The 14335-nt window shown below is 41.0% G+C and overlaps 1 protein-coding gene across 2 annotated transcripts in view; it reads right to left on the reverse strand.

The window, feature by feature from the left end:
• Nucleotides 1-14335, reverse strand: part of ASAH2 (N-acylsphingosine amidohydrolase 2) — an 89436-nt gene that overhangs the window by 64498 nt on the left and 10603 nt on the right. The gene's annotated exons all lie outside the window — the stretch shown is intronic.

Here is a 14335-nt window from a genome sequence, read left to right on the forward strand (position 1 = left end):
TGGCTGGATGGCATCACTGACTCGATGGACGTGAGTCTGAGTGAACTCTGGGAGTTGGTGATGGACAGGGAGGCCTGGCGTGCTGCAATTCATGGGGTCGCAAAGAGTTGGACACGACTGAGTGACTGATCTGATCTGATCTGATCTGATGACCTCATTTTTGTAAAATATACAATATTTTGCAAAATATACAATATATATAAAATGTATAATACTCATGTGTGATCATAAAGACTATAAAAAAGTATAGCAAAAAAATATCTGGTGAGAAGATCATGGGTGAGTTTTGTTTTCAACTTTTTGGTTCTTGGCATTTTCTGTAATAAGCCATGTAGCTTTTTTTGTAAATATCTATCTTACCTCATCTCAGAGAATGTATCCTATATAACAGCATGAAGTTAATCAATGGCCCACAAAAGACAGAGACAAGAAATAGACCAAAGTTCTCCTTCTTTCCTGGTAAATCCATGTTGTTCAGGAAGCAATTTGAAGACCACATAGGCTGCTAAGTTTTACACAGAGTTTTAAGAGAGACCACCTCCAAAGTTCTATGGAAACATTAGATTTAAGTGCTCTCAGATGGGGCATTTAGTAATGTGTATTAGCTACCTCTTTGGTACAACAGAGGGGAAAAGGCTAAACTATAGTATTAGATAAGATTTTGTTTCACACTTTCATGCTTATTTTGTTTGTTGCTTGACACCAAGAATTCTGAGACCAAATCTAGCTAACTTAAAGATAGCTGGGGAAAGAGAAAGAAAAAAATTTACCAGAAAGCATCAAAAGAAGTTCAAAATGAAGGCTCAGGAAGGCCAGAGGGAAGCTCTAAGGATCTATGTGGCAGGAGCTATTGAATTATCTCTTCAGGGCATCGCCATCAAGATGGATCCATGCCCGTTATGTTAGGTCTTTCGATTGCTCCACTCTGGATTCAGTACCTAAGAGAGAGCATCTGCCTGACTTAGCTCAGATCATATACCTGTCCATATACATACCTCCCCATCCCCATATTCCATTGGGAGGATATTTAACAAGACCACACCCGAAGAGGGAAGGTTAATTCTCCAAAATACAATCAAGGTACAACAGAAACAACATATCCACTAGTGACTTGGCATTAGACTTCCTTCCCCCATCCTTCTCTCTTATGGGGGAGGCCCTGTACACTGGCCCTTTGATCTAAAATGTGGTCTCTTTGGGACCTCTCCAGCCATCTTTCTGTCTATAATGTGGAGCCATGCCATGATCGTTCCCACTGAGTCTAGCAAGATGATCCACCATGGAGTCAGATAAGATCACTTTAACCAGGGTGTTAGAAGACAATCATGGCATAATATATCATTTCTCCCTTGCAACAGTTGAACGCCCATACCAGAACACTAAGGACGTGAGAATGAAGGAGATTCCAAGCACTGTGACACAGTCAGTGAAGGAAAAATGTTGGGCCAAGGGGATTTGTGGTTCCAGCAAGACACTGGGCTCCAGTAGTCAGCAATAAGACTATCTCCAGGTCAGGGGAAAATGTAATCACTGTGAATATTTTGTACATGTATTTTATTTCTGTCTGAATGGCCACACAGCCATGACCATATAGTAGTTAGTACTCTGCCTTGTGAATGGCCAGACAAATCCTGTTTGGATAAGGATGGCTATCCTTTTCAATTTATCACCCCAAGACACTCACTTATGTTCTACTCACTTTACAGATGAGGAAACACACAAAGTTTAAAGGGCTTCCAGAACAAGAAAGGATGGTTAAAAGTGAGCATAATTAAATAATAATTATTCTAGGATGTGAATCCAGGTCTCCAGATTCTCAGACAAGACCTCTTGCCTTTCATCAAGTGTCTACTGCACTCCCACCCTGGTCCTGGCATTGCAGCCTCTGGGGATAGATAAAGTCATGTGTTCACTCCGCATCAGCAGATGACAAAGCTGACCATGCCCTCTGTCTCTTAACATCCTGACACTGAGGGAGACTTTCCCAAGTACCCAACTCCTAAACCATTAACCAATAGTTATTAACACTATGAATTCTCTTAATATTCTACTTATGCCTGAGGGGTAGGGGCCTTGAAAGGTTTCATGCTAATTTCATATGCTCCATGCTAATGGTCACATCCTTTTTCATTCTTTAATTCTTGGAATACTTGAAGAATAACTTACTTTTAAAAAGGAAAGTTATGACCAACCTAGACAGCATATTAAAAAGTAGAGACATTACTTTGCCAACAAAGGTCCGTCTAGTCAAGGCTATGGTTTTTCCAGTGGTCATGTATGGATGTGACAGTTGGACTGTGAAGAAGGCTGAGTGCCGAAGAATTGATGCTTTTGAACTGTGGTGTTGGAGAAGACTCTTGAGAGTCCCTTGGACTGCAAGGAGATCCAACCAGTCCATCCTAAAGGAGGTTAGTCCTGGGTGTTCCTTGGAAGGACTGATGTTGAAGCTGAAACTCCAATACTTTGGCCACCTGATGTGAAGAGCTGACTCATTTGAAAAGACCCTGATGCTGGGAAAGATTGAGGGCAGAAGGAGAAGGGGATGACAGAAGATGAGATGGTTGGATGGCATCACCGACTCAATAGACATGGGTTTGGGTGGACTCCAGGAGTTGGTGATGGACAGGGAGGCCTGGTGTGCTGCGGTTCATGGGGTTGCAAAGAGTTGGACATGACTGAGCGACTGAACTGAACTGAAGTATTTCATATAACACCCAGATTGTGGTCTCCATGGAACCTGATTCAAACTGTTTTTCAAAATTATGAGACTATTGGGAAAATGTGAACCCTAACTAGCTATTTGGTGATATTAAGGGATTATTATTTAGAATGTTAGTGAGATAATGCTGCTGTGATTATATATTCTTTGAAATCTTTATCTTTCAAATACATTTAGTATCAGGTTTTGTTTTTGTTTTTTTGCAAAAGGAAACAATACCAAAAGTGCAAAACTCAGATCAATGGATGGGTGATAGACAGAGAGGACAGATGGGAAGACCAGTGGAAGGGAAGTCAGCTGTGCTCTTTAATATGCCGGTGGACAGCAGAGAGGCAGTTAAAAGCCCTGCAGCAGATACTGTGGCAAACTTCACTCCACACCCTTTCTAGGCCCACCTGTGTGCAGAGGCTGGATCCTCATTTGCCTTGAATGCCAGATGTAGTTTAGGTTTTGCCTTTCAGAGGCACTCGTGTGAGACCTTGATTCAGAACTGAGCTACTTGGGGAGAGAGGGCATGGGACATCCATCTTACTAGTTTATGGCATGGCAGCATGACTCTGAGCTGCTTCCTTATTCCATGACTATGACCAAGACAGCCCATCCCTAACCAGATCAGTTCTGCAGTTTAAGTTGGTGGTGGCGGGGGCGGGGAGATGTTCCTAGACGCTCAGTCTCAATTCTCTGTCTTCAACCTTCACAAAGATTCTGCAAGTGACCCCTCTCCCTTCATAAAGTCCTTTCTTCTTTAGCTAATAGGAGGGGACTGTTATCGCCAGTAAAGAACTCATCCAAGCTAAATCTCACAAGAATGAGTATTGGACCTCTTTGGAGAATATGTGCACTGGACACTGTGTACGCCAAACCACCTCTGGGAACACTTTTAAAGTCAAAATTGATGAGCAGTTTGGCACAATGAACTTTTCATTATGCTAGCAAAGAAATTAATTTTAAGTACACAGGGCTGACATAGTGATACCTTACCACCTTATGGGTTTTACAAAGGGCTGAAAAATCCCTTTGAACCCAAAAGCAGTCCCATCATCAGCTGACTGATGTTTTCACTTGTTGCAGCTGAATCTCGACCTCAAACCACAAGGAATAGAAGAGAGAAGAGAGTTCTTTCTGTTCCAAACCGGAGAGAATGTTTATTGATTTCCTTATGTACCTGTCATATGTTAAACCTGAAAATACAACTAAGGAATGTTATTCCCTTCAGTTGGGAGCCCAAGTTCTATAAAGGAGGTCCCAGCTCTGACCATAGTGGAACGAAGACTGCGTGTGATAGAGGAGCTCACCATGGCTCTCCTTCCCCTAGGAATTTCCAAACCCATATTCCCAGGCACGTTCCCTGACTTCTCAGGTGGCACCAGTGGTAAAGAGCCTGGCTGCCAGTGCAGGAGACATAAGAGATGTGGGTTTGATCCCTGGGTTGGGAAGATTCCCTAGAGGAGGAAATGGCAACCCACTTATGTATTCTTGCCTGGAAAACCCCATGCACAGAGGAGCCTGGCAGGCTACAGTCCATGGGGTCATAAAAGAGTCAGACATGACTTAGCTTAGTCAGAAGCAACTTAACATTCACACACATTCCCAGCAATACTGACAGTCCTGCTTTTCTCAGACAGAAGGGTAGACACACTATTCCCAGTCTACAGAGCTCCTCTTCACAAATTCACCCCAATCCTACTTTCAACACCAAGGGCAAAAGGTAAACAGAAACACTGGGGGTATGGAAAAGATTGTGATTCAGAATCTGAAGATTGAGGTTTTTTTCTCAGTGATATTTATCCCTCTAAGTTTCATTTTCCTTGTGTGAAAAATAAAGACTAACACAAAAATCGCCTGATTAATATAGGTGTTTTCTTTTAAGTTCTTTGCTAACTCTACAGCATGATGCAAATGAGTTATTAAATTGAATGTGGATGCCCAAGTGTGGCAGGTTCTGTACATAATAGAAAATGAAGCAGCTGACAAACAACTAATCTCAAAAATATACAAGCAACTCCTACAGCTCAACTCCAGAAAAATAAATGACCCAATCAAAAAATGGGCCAAAGAACTAAATAGACATTTCTCCAAAGAAGACATACAGATGGCTAACAAACACATGAAAAGATGCTCAACATCACTCATTATCAGAGAAATGCAAATCAAAACCACTATGAGGTACCATTTCACGCCAGTCAGAATGGCTGCGATCCAAAAGTCTACAAGTAATAAATGCTGGAGAGGGTGTGGAGAAAAGGGAACCCTCTTACACTGTTGGTGGGAATGCAAACTAGTACAGCCACTATGGAGAACAGTGTGGAGATTCCTTAAAAAACTGGAAATAGAACTGCCTTATGATCCAGCAATCCCACTGCTGGGCATACACACTGAGGAAACCAGAATTGAAAGAGACACGTGTACCCCAATGTTCATCGCAGCACTGTTCATAATAGCCAGGACACGGAAGCAACCTAGATGTCCATCAGCAGATGAATGGATAAGAAAGCTGTGGTACATATACACAATGGAGTATTACTCAGCCATTAAAAAGAATACATTTGAATCAGTTCTAATGAGGTGGATGAAACTGGAGCCTATTATACAGAGTGAAGTAAGCCAGAAAGAAAAACACCAATACAGTATACTAACGCATATATATGGAATTTAGAAAGATGGTAACAATAACCCTGTGTACGAGACAGCAAAAGAGACACTGATGTATAGAACAGTCTTATGGACTCTGTGGGAGAGGGAGAGGGTGGGAAGATTTGGGAGAATGGCATTGAAACATGTAAAATATCATGTATGAAACGAGTTGCCAGTCCAGGTTCGATGCACGATACTGGATGCTTGGGGCTGGTGCACTGGGACGACCCAGAGGGATGGAATGGGGAGGGAGGAGGGAGGAGGGTTCAGGATGGGGAACACATGTATACCTGTGGCGGATTCATTTTGATATTTGGCAAAACTAATACAATTATGTAAAGTTTAAAAATAAAATAAAATTAAAAAAAAAAAAAAACCTTATAGCACAGTCATTTTCTTGGTGTATTCCTCAAGCTTGGTTCTATAGATCTCCCTATTAGAGTCTGACATACTCAACCTTGGGGAGAAGGAGGTTTTTGCTATTTTCAAAACTTCCAGAGGATTTTAAAATTTAGATAAAATTGGAATTGCCATATTTCCCTATTTCTCTACCGTTAGATAAACACTGTGGAGCTATATACCTTGGCAGAGCATTTGGAAATTTTTCTGACGATTTGTCTCTTTCCAAAACCACACATAAGAATCTACTGCCTTGGCAGTGACACATTGGACCTGTTTGCCATCCAAGATTATGAAGGCCGACTGGAGGAAAGCGGGCTACCGCTGCATTTATCATGATGATTTCAGGATCAAAGGACAATATCTTTGATGTAGTTTTTCCTTCCACATAAATCTCAGATGCATAGCATCTCCCACCTGTACTGTGTGTGCACTTGTGGGGAAAAGTACCTCACTGTCCTTTTCGTTGCTGTTGAGCTTTTGGCTGCACCTCACCACATCTGGGATCCTAGTTCCCCAATTAGGGATCAAACTTGTGCCCCCTGCATTGGGATTGCAGAGTTTTAATCACTGGACCACCAGAAAAATCCCAACACAATCCTTTGATGGAACTTGGGGAAAAAAAAGGACCAAGAGAAACAGAAAGCAATTTGCTTATCAAAACCCAATGAGACTCAACGTTCTCTAGGGCCAATGGGAGCTTGATGCTAAAGCACATTGTCAGAACCTCCCTGGTGTCCCAGTGGCTAAGAATCCCCTGCCAGTGCAGAGAACATAGGTTCGAACCCTGGTTGAACTAAAAGTACCACAAATACTGAGCCTGTGCACTCTAGAGCCCGTGCTCTACAACTAGAGAGCAGCCCTCCACTGCTTTAGAGAAAACCTGCCACCTGAGAAAACCTAAAGAGCAACAAAGAGCCCATGAGCCAAAATGAAGACCCAGCATAACTAAAACTAAAAAGTAAAATTTTTAAAAAAGAGAGATAGTAAAAAAAAAAATTTTTTTTCTTTTTTTTAATTACACTGTCTTTCTTGTATTGAGCAGAACCAGCCTGAGGAGGAAGCTTGCCTGGTGAGAACTACTGTCTCCCCTGCCTGGAGCAAATGTACTCGAACCATTCACAGAGGATTCTATCCTCCCTCTCACCCACCACCCACCCCCACCTTGGATCAGCCAAAATGCAAAAGAGAAGGAAAGCAAGCCATCCCCATGCTATGGAGCAAATGCATACCAATCTCATGCTCTTTCTTGTTGCAATTTGTCTGACTTTTTCCCAAGGATAACCCACTTAAGATCTAGGGGAAAGAAGAAAAAGTTCTTACTCATGTGTTCTACCTGGAGTGATAAAATGTCTGCAGGAGAACTTAACATTGTGGGTTTGTCATCGATTTGGGATGGTTATCACTACAGATGGTGACTGCAGCCATGAAATTAAAAGACACTTACTCCTTGTAAGGATGCTTGGGGCTGGTGCACTGGGATGACCCAGAGGGATGGAATGGGGAGGGAGGAGGGAGGAGGGTTCAGGATGGGGAACACATGTATACCTGTGGCAGATTCATTTTGATATTTGGCAAAACTAATACAGTTATGTAAAGTTTAAAAATAAAATAAAATTTAAAAAAAAAAAAAAAAAAGACACTTACTCCTTGGAAGGAGAGTTATGACCAGCCTAGACAGCATATTCAAAAGCAGAGACATTACTTTGCCAACAAAGGTCCGTCTAGTCAAGGCTATGGTTTTTCCTGTGGTCATGTATGGATGTGAGAGTTGGACCGTGAAGAAGGCTGAGCACCAAAGAATTGATGCTTTTGAACTGTGGTGTTGGAGAAGACTCTTGAGAGTCCCTTGGACTGCAAGGAGATCCAACCAGTCCATTCTGAAGATCAGCCCTGGGATTTCTTTGGAAGGAATGATGCTAAAGCTGAAACTCCAGTACTTTGGCCACCTCATGTGAAGAGTTGACTCATTGGAAAAGACTCTGATGCTGGGAGGGATTGGGGGCAGGAGGAGAAGGGGACGACAGAGGATGAGATGGCTGGATGGCATCACTGACTCGATGGACTTGAGTCTGAGTGAACTCCGGGAGTTGGTGATGGACAGGGAGGCCTGGCATGCTGCGATTCATGGAGTCGCAAAGAGTCGGACATGACTGACTGACTGATCTGATCTGATAAGCTTACGTGGCCTCTGAGACAGCCAGACTCAAATGGTGTGGCCAATGAATTGAGAGAGGTACCTGTCTGATACTCCCTCCATTGTGTGAGGCCAGAACCAAGCCTCACTGTGAACCAGAAGCTGAGGAAGGGTTTTGATCCTGAGAGGCTGAGATTAGGGTAGGGAGGTCCCATGGAGGTAAGTGGATTCCCCAAGAATCAAGGAGGTCGGCCTGTGAAGTCAGAACCACGCAGGAATCTCAAGCTTGCAGGAGTCAAAGGCAGGATCCATCAGATATGGAGTCAAGACAGGGCCAGGCAGGGATGAAGTCTAAGCTAAAGCAGATGAGACACAAATCCCAAAGGGTTAGCAGTCTTGTGTAAAGACCCAGATCACCTATAGGTAGTGTTGGTGACTCCATTTTGCACATCAGTAGATTAAGGAGATTTGCATGGGTTGGGCTGGCTAATCACACCAAGACAAAGGGTGACAACTTACTGAGCTGCTGCCACGTAGAAATTTGTTAAAACAGGACAAGGAGGACTTTTTATCTTTTTAAAATAATAATAAAAAATAAAATGAAACTAAATTATGGAACTCTTTGTATGTTCCTGACCTCTTCTAAAAACATGGCACAACCTGCCTCATTTAATACTCATACTTTGAGGATGGTATTATTCCTATCCCTAGTTTCCATTTGGGTGAAAAGAAAAACAATCATAGAGAAGTTAAATAGCCAAGACTCCTACTGCCAGTAGGAGATGAAGCTGGATTCAAAACCAGATCATCCGTCTTCAGAGCCTTCCAGCTTGACCATCAGCTACACCATGCAATGAAAGTCTTTTACTATTAATGGTATTAACATACCCGACCTCCTTAGTGAAAGTAAAAGTGTTAGCCACTCAGTCGTGCCTGACTCTTTGCAACCCCATGGACTGCAGCCCACCAGGCTCCTCTGTCCATGGGATTTTCTAGGCAAGGATACTGGCATAGTTTGCCATTTCCTTCTCCAGAGGATCTTCCCAACCCAGGGATCAAACTCAGTTCTCCTGCACTGCAGGAAGATTCTTTACTGATCGAATGAACAGGGAAGACCGACCTCCTTAGGGTAACGATCAAATAATTCCTACAAAGTAGCCAAAAGCACAGATCTAGGTCTTCCCTGGTGGTCCAGTGGTTGAGAATCTGCTTTGCAATTCAGGGGACATGGGCTTGATCCCTGGTTGGGGAGCTAAGATCCCACATGCCACAGAGCAACTAAGCCCATGCACCACAGCTAGAGAGTCCATGGGCCAAACAAAAGGTCCCAAGTGCCACAAGTAACACCTGACACAGTCAAATAAACATATAAATAAATATTTTTTTATAAAACCAAGGCTAATAGGAAGTCAAATATTTAGACTCAGGAATTGTGAGAAGAGGTAAGGATTCTAAAATCACCTAGTCCAACCCCCATATCATATAGATAAGTTACTTGCCCAAAGTCACTGTCATTGAGACTTTATACTCATCCATATCTGATTCTCCATTCCTCTGCAGACACACAGGAAGTTCACACTTTCCAGCCCTCTCCCAGTCATTTCATTGGTCAATGGACTGGAGATGACATTGACGGGTGTCATCTCTGGATTGAAGTATTAATGTGGAGGCATTTGAGACCAAGTGTGAGTTCTCCATGATCTCTCTGCTGTGGTGACCCCGGTAACTGCATATCCTCCAGATTACAAGATCTCCGAGGCACCATTTGGAAGAAATCTACCTCAGAGTCCTCAGACAGGAGTGTGCTTTGCATAAAGAAGTAAATGCCTATGTGTTAAGCAAATAAAGATTTTACCACGGCAAAGAGCCCCATCCATCTTGATTAACACAGCCACCTGATTAAATCAGCTAATGACACTGACTCCTTATCCAAATTATAAATCTTCTTTTAGAATTTCCTTCAGTCCAATAAATGCCATGAATCAAATGGTTTTACATCCACATATAGAAAATTGAAATCAAAATCCTATCTCACAATACGCACACAAATTTACTCAAAATAGATGAAAGGTTTACACATAACACCTGAATCTATAAAACTCCTAGAAGAAATATAGGGAAGATCATTGATCTTGGCAATAATTTTTTTGAATATGCCCCCCCCCAAAAAGCACAAGCAACAAAAACAAAAATCAATACTACAGCAAATGGAAAGCTTCCAAGCAGCAGATGAGACAATCAACAAAATGAAAAGACAGCCTACAGGAGAAAATATTTGCAAACCATATGTTAGATAAGAAGTTAATATCCAATATATAAAGAACTCATACAACTCAACAACTGAAAAACAAACAATTCCATTGAAAAATAAGCAGAGGAAATACATAGATGTTTTTTTTTTTTCCCAAAGACATCCAAATGATGAAAGGGTATATCAAAGGATGCTCCACATTACATTTTGAAATATATTAAAATTTCTCTAATTTAGAGATCACATTTCATGTACTCTCAACTCTAAGACATGGCTAAAATGGGGAGGAAATATAAAAGGCTCCCAGGTCATAAAAACTTATGAAAGGAAATCCATGCATTTTATACCATAGGAGAGTCTCCGGCTCATGCAGGGCTTGGTGATTTTTAATTTACATAAAGTTCTAACCAACCATTCTTTGTTTTCCAATCACAGATTGTTTCTAGAAGCAGGCACACAGGTAGCAAAAGTGATAGCTAAAAGAGGGCTCAAATGAAAAATGACTCAGTCTATGACAATAGTCAGTGATCAGAGAAACAGCTTGAGTCATTTTTGTTTGATAGTCTGTAAATCAGCAGAAGAATGTGTACCATATTTGAAAACATTTTCCTCCAAGATTTTTTTTTTTAAGTTTGGGGTTTAAAAGAAAGAACTTCATGTTTTAAAGCTATTTAGAAAGTAAAAATGAAGATGGAGACAAAAACAAACAAATCTGTCTCCAAATGCTACAAGGTTTTATTAAGTTGGGATTTGGAGAATTTTTATTTTCTGCATTTTACTTAAACATTTAATTTTTGTGCTATGATCATGTATTATTTTTGTGATACAAAGATAATTTTTTTAAAGGATGAATGCAGGGTATGAAAAAGTCACACTGAGTAACTAATTCAACTAGGTTAAAAAAATGGTGTCAACCCTGCTAATCTACTCTTGGACAAGGACATGCTTGCATGCTCAGTTGTGTCCAACTCTTTGCAGCCCCATGGACTGTAGCCTGTCAGCCTTCTCTGTCCATAGGATTCTCCAGGCAAGAATACTGGTGTGGGTTGCATTTCTTCCTCCAAGGGATCTTCCTGAGCCAGGGATCAAACCAGCATCTCCTGTGTCTCCTGTATTGCAGGCGGATTCATTATCCAGTGAGCCAATCTTCAGTTCAGTCACTCAGTCGTGTCCAACTCTTTGCGACCCCATGAATCAAAGCATGCCAGGCCTCCCTGTCCATCATCAACTCCCGGAGTTTACCCAAACTCGTGTCCATCGAGTTGGTGATGTCATCCAGCTATCTCATCTTCTGTTGTCCCCTTCTCCTCCTGCCCCCAATCCCTCCCAGCATCAGGGTCTTTTCAAACGAGTCAACTCTTCACATCAGGTGGCCAAAGTATTGGAGTTTCAGCTTCAAAATCAGTCCTTCCAATGAAAACCCAGGACTGATCTCCTTTAGGATGGACTGGTTGGATTGTCTTGCAGTCCAAGGGACTCTCAAGAGTTTTCTCCAACACCACAGTTCAAAAGCATCAATTCTTTGGTGCTCAACTTTCTTCACAGTCCAACTCTCACCTCCATACATGACCACTGGAAAAAGCATAGCCTTGACTAGATGGACCTTTGTTGGCAAAGTAATGTCTCTGCTTTTGAATATGCTATCTAGGTTGGTCATAACTTTCCTTCCAAGGAGTAAGCGTCTTTTAATTTCATGGCTGCAATCAGCCAATCTTAGGTATCATCAAATGAAAAACACCACTGAAAATAGTTTTTTGTTTTTTGTTTTTCTTGGAAACAAGGCAGACAGTGCTCACCTGACTCCATCTTGGTTGAGCTCCTAACCAACCAATCCATCAATGATCAGATCATGTGGTACTTTTAGAAAAACTAAGGCATCAACTAGTGTAGTCAGGTCTAATGGAACAGAGCAGGTTCTACCTGCTTATTAATTTCTCTAATCAGTAAACAGGCTGACCTGCCTCTTCATGCCCAGGTGAGCTAAACCTCGGATGCATCATAAGAGAGCAAGGTTATCCTGAATTTGATAAGGATATTGGTGTTTTTCCTAAAAGAACAGGTACCACAATGTGACATAGGGCTGTGATCACTGCCTAACAAATGAGTCCACAGATAAAGACAGGATGGAAGATTCATATTGTTTCCATTCCAGTGTGTCAATTCCCACGTTGGTATACTCAGAAGATTTAATTACTGAGGTTCAGCCTGATCACTGACAAATTTAAAGAGATGCCAGGGTAAACAACTGGTCTGTTTATATCAATGCATTCTTGCTGAACATCAATCAGCCTTCGTGAGTTTCTTTTTAAAAGCTGGAATTGTGAATTCTCTGAGGAACTATTTCTTTCAAAAACCAAACCATTGAGCTATAAGCCTTTTAAATAGAATGAGCAGTCAACCAAAAAAAAAAGAAAAAGGGCTTCCAATCTCACCTCACACTGCTGAAAAACTACCTCAAAATATCTTGAAAGAGACAGGCCACCAATAGCAGGTTTTATGTAGGCCCTTAACAGCACCATTAAAGGGAGAGAAAACCATGAGAAAATTGGCATGATGTCCCTCACAGGCCTGCCAGCACTGCTGGGAGAGGGCATCTCTAGCCAAACCACAATTCCTGCCATAATCAAACTGAATTATGAAACAAAAGAAAACATCTTGCTCTAGTTTAAGTAGGTCATAAGCCAAATTATCCTTGAAAAGTCTTTGCAGGGAGAAAAAACAAACCCCATTTGTAGAGGAGAAAATGAGATGCTAAGCAATGCTTAAAATCTTGCCCGGGAAGGAGGCTGCCTACATCATACACACATTGAAGGTGGAAGTAAATGAGTGGACATGTGTATCAGCAACGCTCCCAGGGACTGAGGTGTGCTTTAGCTGACTGAAACTCAAAGACATCTGCAAGATAGGTGTATCATAGCAACACTGGGTGCTGAGGAGAACATGGGGTCAGTGAGGACTGCTACAGTCAGAACGTGCGTGCCCATCTGAAGGGGACGAAAGCGCGGAGTTGACGGATTTTCTCAGTTTGTAATGAAAAGTCAGTAGGTAAAGTATAACTGATCTATAACGTGGTGTTACTTTCAGATGTACAGCAAAGTGATTCCATTATACATATACACATGCAAATGCATACATATACATATTTCTCAGATTCTTTTAAATCATAGCTTATTACAAGATATTGTATATGGCACCCTGTGCTCCAACAGGTCCTTCTTGTTTATCTATCTTATATGTAGTAGTGAATTTGCTAATCCCAAACTCCTAATTTCTCTCTCCCCTCCCTTCCCCTTAGGTAATCATAAATTTGTCTTCTATGTCTGTGAGTTTGTTTCTGTTTTGTTAATATGTTCATTTGTATCATTTTTTTTAGATTCCACATATGAGGTATCATGGGATATTTGTCTTTCTCTGACTTCACTTAGTATGATAACCGTTATGTCCAAAAAGCCAGTGATATCAGTGTTTATCTTAATTTCTTGATTTCACATGCAAGCAAACAATTCTGATTAAATATTTTATCATTATTTAGGTCAACGGTATGTGTGACAAACTTATCACATGTCAACCACAAGTTGCAACTGCCAATTTAATCCATTGCTTCCTTTATTCAAAATTATTTTCTGAAATAAACTCACAGACATAGAAAACAATAAAAATTAAAATGAAAAAACTAGTGAAAAATAAAAAAAATAATGAAAAATTGAAAAAAAAAACTAGTCAGATAAGGAAGGGATGTAGAGAGAGGTTGGGGTTACAAGATGTAAGCTTTTATGTATAGAATGGATGAACAACATCCTACTATATAGCACAGAGAACTATATTCAATATTCTATGATAAACTATAATGGAAATAATATTTTAAAAAAGAATGTATATATATCTAAATCACTTTGCTGTATAGTAGAAATTAATACAAAATTGTAAATGAATTATACTTCAATTTTTAAAAATTGATAATAAGAAAAAAAAAAAGGATGCTGAAAAATATTTTGGAAGCTAAAAAAACATTTTGGAACCTGGGGTTAGAGATGGACAACCATTTATAAAGAAAGGTGGAATCCCATTTGGGAGGCAAGCAGAACCAAGGTGGTGCATGGAGGTGGCAGTGGGAATGGGAAGACGGCATACATTTGAGAAGTACTGGTGAAGCTTGTCACCAGGATTTGACAACTGCTTAATGTGGGAGGTGAAG

Source organism: Bubalus bubalis, chromosome 23 (genome assembly GCF_019923935.1).
Source record: "Bubalus bubalis isolate 160015118507 breed Murrah chromosome 23, NDDB_SH_1, whole genome shotgun sequence".
NCBI classification, from domain to species: Eukaryota; Metazoa; Chordata; class Mammalia; order Artiodactyla; family Bovidae; genus Bubalus; species Bubalus bubalis.